Genomic DNA, 5,467 nt, shown 5'->3' on the forward strand with positions numbered 1-5,467 from the left:
ATAGACTATTTTCTTTTAGACACCATGTAAGGTACGATGAAGCAAAGGCTTGGGAGCTCGATATATATCTTCCGATTACTAATACACGCATCAAGTGTGAACTTTTTTTTAACTAGTTAGGTGGTTAGGCTCTGAGTTGAGAAGGGCGGTCTTGAGCCGCTTACCATTTCTGCTATTGCCCCTTCTTGTTTAGCAAGTTTGTTGTTAGGTGTACCATACACAATAATGCATTTTATTTTGAATCGCTAATTAAAGCTGCCACGGGAAACCTGTCGACGATGGCAAGCCTCAGCAATGACAGCCTCCAGTGCAACGACCAGCCCAGAAGCTCTACGCGCTGCACCAGATATTGTCCTCTCCTCAATGCTGGATGGTGCCCAAGCTCAACCGTCAAGTCCTGCTTCATGTTGTGAGAGTGAGAGGGAGGAACCCATTCATTGTTACGACTCTGAAACTGACGATGATGTGTTAGAGATGAACCCTGAAACAAGCAATGGTCCTGCAGAAAGTGGTAGTTCAGCTGCTCCTGACAGTCCTAACATTGATGAGACTGCACTTTTTGAAGGAAGCCCTTTCACTACCATTGAGGCTTGCCTCTTTTTGATGGCAGTGTTTTTTTTAAGTGTGGACTAACAAGAGAATGCTTAGGTCAAATCCTGTTTGCTTTTACAACACTTCTGTCATCATGTAACGCCCTCCCGAGCACCACATTTATGTTCTTTAAGGTTCTGTCACGCTGTCAAAGAGGCAGAGGAATGTGCAGCCACTTTTTCCATAGTAAATGCAATGGATACCTAGAAAAAAAAAGTGAAAGCCGTTTACAAATCCCTGTAACGCCGAATTGGAGCGCAGCTCTTGAGGAGGAGGAGTGAAGGGTACTGAGGGGAGGGTAGACCCCTCCCCCTTCTCCTCCTCCTCCCCTCATTCTTTAATATGCTCCGGGGGGGTGTCACGTGACTTCGGGGAGGGGGTCACGTGACCTCGGGGAGGCGTGACCTGGGGGTGACCTCAAGGCCACGTGACCCCAAAGGTGACCCCCACGTGACCTTGGGGGTCACGTGACCTGGAGGGGTCACGTGACCTCGGGGGGTCACGTGACCTCAGAGGGGTCACGTGACCTGGGGGTCACGTGGGGTCACGTGACCTTGAGATGACCTTGGAAGGGGTCACGTGACCTTGGGGGTCACGTGACCTCGGGGGTCACGTGACCTTGGGGAGGTGACCACGTGACCTCGGGGGTCACGTGACCTCAGAGGGGTCACGTGACTTGGGGGTCACGTGACCTTCAAAAGGTCACGTGGGGTCATCTTGGGGTCACGTGACCTTGAGGGCCTTGGAAGGGGTCACGTGACCTCGAGGGGTCACGTGACCTTCAGGGGGTCACGTGGGGTCACGTGACCTTGAGATGACCTTGGGAGGGGTCACGTGACCTTGGGGGTCACGTGAGCTTGGGATGACCTTGGTTACGCCGACGCCGACGGCGACGGCGACGCCAACGGCGACGCCGCTCAAGCCGGGAACGGGCCCCTAAGAGCTGCGCTCTAAAAAGTGAAAGCCGTTTACAACTCCCTGTAAAACCGAATTAGAGCGCAGCTCTTGAGGAGGAGGGAAGGGTACTGGGGGGGGTCACGTGACCTGGGGGGTCACATGACCTTGGGGGGTCACGTGACGATGCCGATGATGTCATCAGTGATGTCACTGATGACGTCATCGGTGACGATGACGATGCGGACTCCGATGACGTCATCAGCTATGATGACGATGACGATGCGGATGCCGGTGACGTCATCAGTGACCCGTGATGATGACGATGACGATGCGGATACCGGTGACGTCATCAGTGACGTCACTGATGACGTCATCAGTGATGATGCCGATGACGATGCAGATGCCGGTGAGGTCATCAGTGACGTCACTGATGACGTCATCAGTGATGATGACGATTACGATGCGGATGCCGGTGACGTCATCAGTGACGATGACGTCATCGAGAAGGTCACATGACCTCGGCGGGGGGGGGGGGGGGGTCACGTGACCCTGGGGGTGGTCACGTGACCTCGGGGGGGTGTCACGTGACTTCCGGGGGCGCCACGTGGCCTCGGGGGGAGGGGGTCACGTGACCTCGGGGGGAGGGGTTCACGTGACCCTGAGGAAGGTCACGTGACCTCGGGGTGGTCACGTGACCTCGGGGGGGGTTACGTGACCTCGATGGGGGTCACGCGACCTCTGGGGGTCACGTGACTTGGGGAGTCACGTGACTTTGGGTGTCACGTGACCTTGTGGGCCACGTGACCCTAGGCGAGGGGTCACGTGACCTCTGGGGGTCACGTGACGTTGGGATGACCTTGGGGGTCACGTGACCTTGGGGTGACCTTGGTTACGCCGAAGCCGATGGCGACGGCGACGGCGACGCCGCTCAAGCCGGGAACGGGCCCCTAAGAGCTGCGCTCTAAAAGAAGCCCCACATCGTCCATGTTGTAATGAGTCGTGCCATAGTAAGGACAGTTTCCTGCAGATGAAGTTGACAGACACGTTGCGATCATTTCTAGAGGATAATGAAATATATAAATATTTCATTAAACCAAAAAGTTCAGCCAGTGACAAACCCGTTAAAGATATTGCAGATGGTGCGATGACCAGGCACAACCTGCTTGTTCTTCTAGATTTAATTTCTCTCGTTTCTGGAATACGGACAATGTGCAGGTCTTCAGGAGTTCGGGAAAGTCTCTTTCGTCCTTACATTGCACTATTCCTGAGCTTTCACCTCTCATGCGTAAGAAGTTCCATATTTTGACTTGTTTGTGGTTTGGCATAAAGCCGGTAATGAACACATTCATGACGCCTTTTTGTATGGGGCTTATGGAACTTAACCACTAGTTAACTTGCTTGGCGTCACCCAGAGACAGGCAAGACCCATTATCTCTTACATTACAGCTCCTCTATCGTCAGTCGATGCAGTTGCGAGAGCAATTCTTCAGGGGATAAGACTGTTCGATGGTCTCTATGGTCGCTCCTTCCGTGAACATCTTTGGAAATCCCACTCGTTGCAAGGCAAACGTCATGTCCATATCTACCTGCCTGGTAGCACATACTCCCACAGGAATGGCCATCGGATGAGGCGGCAAGCTGCAGAGGCAGTTGAGAATGGTCACCCGGTGAAGGGCATCAAAGGTCCTACTGTTTTGAGCCTCATACCCGAATTCGACTGCGGTAGCGGATTTGTTGTCGACTGCATGCATTGCCTTCTACTCGGGGTGGTGAGAACATTCTTGCATTTATGGTTTGACTCAAAGTACAATAGAGAGTAATGGCACCTGGGCCTTCACGTAGAGGTGGTGGACAAGAAACTGCTGGCCATTAAGCCACCGGACTCTGTCACCAGAATCCCACGTACCTTGAAACGCAGATGCTAATGAAAAGCAAGCGAACTGCGTGCCTGGCTTTTGTTCTACTCACTGCCTGCTTTGCACCAAGGCCTTCCGAATGGTTACCTTGAACATTTGCCCTTCTGGTTGTATTCTCGGTATTTCATATATTTAAGGCTTGCAGTACATTTAGCTCGATATACTTGTATGCCCGAACGCTTTTTTGAGTATCTATGTCCATCCCTACTTGTTGTGATTTGGTGCGTTTCTTAAAAGGGATATTAATTTTTTTAATGAATAAAATTGTTAAGCTGTTAAACACAAATATTAGTTGTTTGAATGCCTTCAAGAATCATCCAGTTGGACAGTTAAGATATGTTTTTTTTTTAATTTCACTAGCAGGAATGTTGCATGCAAATGTAATACCAACTATTTATGTTCGAAGAGTACCAAATTAAATTTGATCGTTTTATTAGTATCTTATGACATAAATAAATTTCTTTCCATCGCATTATTAGCTTTGTCGAGTCACATTTCATGTAAAATTAATCAACAAAATTCTTGCAAAAAGTTTATGTAATTAGGAGAAAATACGGGCTAATTTGGGCGATAACCTTCGCTTCTGATAAAAGTGGGGAAAACCTTGGCGGAAATAAATCGGTAAGTAAGGCATTGAATCGTAGCGTACGTTGGGTACATGTGTGAATGGGCAGAAACAGAAAGGACGTTTTCGTCGGCCGCTCTCGGGACTCATTTTTATTTGTCAACCTAGTAGTTTTTTTTTTGTCTCCGTCAATCAGCTCGTTTTAGTGAGCGGACGGGATTAGCAATTCATTCTGTTGAAGTGGTCATAACTTTCGTGGTAACGTGCGGCGCGAGCGGCAGCAAAATTGATGTTAAGACCGCGGTTGATCAAGTTATCAAAGAAACCGCGAGGAGATATATGTCGCACGTTTATGCCCCAACTGAAAGTCCGCTAGATAAGTCGCTGAATATCCATCTGATGAGTTTGTCTTCATATGTCCCATTCGGAAACATTTAAATTGCATTATTTGATTAACTCGTTTTCCGATCTTACTTCGTCATATCGTAACACGTGAAACATATACAACAAAATTTACTTTGATTTTCAGTCTTCAAAATATGCAATTGATTAATTGGTTCACATTTTACTTGGAATAATTACTTCACTTTAAGGATGTTAACAATTGTTAACCAACTGCAGAATATGTGACTCTCATGCAATAAAAATAAATCAACTATTGTTTTCGCGAGTTCATATTACTTTTTGCTTACACGGCCAATATCTGATATCGTACTAAACGAGGCTCAGATATCATTATCAGGGATACTTTATTTATATATGTCGTGAGCAGGAGCAGTATTTGACTTTTTATATGGCGATATATGGCCGTATTTACGCACTTATACGGCCCAATAGGGCAGTATCTGCGCACTTATATAGCGCTGTGTGGCCGTATCTGCTCCCATATATGGTGGAATATGGCCATATTTGACTGCTCATATTATCATGTATGGCCATATATAAAATATATCAGGGACATATCTGACATTTTCGTACGGGAGTGTATAGAGAAATTATTCGCTCAACAATTTTCGGAACTGAGCTTAAATTTGTTATAGGCACGATCGGCGTCTGTTTCTTGAAATATATCACTCCAATCAAGAGAGACGATTTTTTGGTCGAAAGTGTTTAAGTTGTTCAGTGAGATATTGTCATGAATGACAAATGATGAGGCGGCGACAGTCGAAGAAACGTAACGTCTAATGGGGCGAGCTTGTGCCCAAAACAAAATATTCAGAAAGGCTAGCGTCGCAGCCGTCGATGTCGGCGAAACAGCAGGATCAAGCGCTGGGGCGAGACTCACTGCGGCTTGCCACGGGGAGTACCTTTTGTAGCCGCGTGGGTCTCTGAAACATTCGGCAAAACGCTCGGCGCTTATAACATTCGCAGCTCGATCAGACAAGAAAGTTCTCCAATTTACGAGAACGGCAAGTAGAAAGAATAAATAAAGGAACATTCCGCTGCCTGGAATCGAACCAAGATCTTCCGCGCGACAGCCAGGCACGGTAACCATACG

At 48.1% G+C, this 5,467-nt stretch overlaps 1 pseudogene; it reads left to right on the forward strand.

The window, feature by feature from the left end:
• The first annotated feature begins 474 nt into the window (after positions 1-474).
• On the forward strand, positions 475-3,308 carry LOC120850095 (annotated as a pseudogene).
• The last annotated feature ends 2,159 nt before the right edge of the window (positions 3,309-5,467 follow it).

The sequence above is a fragment of the Ixodes scapularis genome, unplaced genomic scaffold (assembly GCF_016920785.2).
Source record: "Ixodes scapularis isolate PalLabHiFi unplaced genomic scaffold, ASM1692078v2 PGA_scaffold3__209_contigs__length_174095766, whole genome shotgun sequence".
Lineage (NCBI taxonomy): Eukaryota > Metazoa > Arthropoda > Arachnida > Ixodida > Ixodidae > Ixodes > Ixodes scapularis.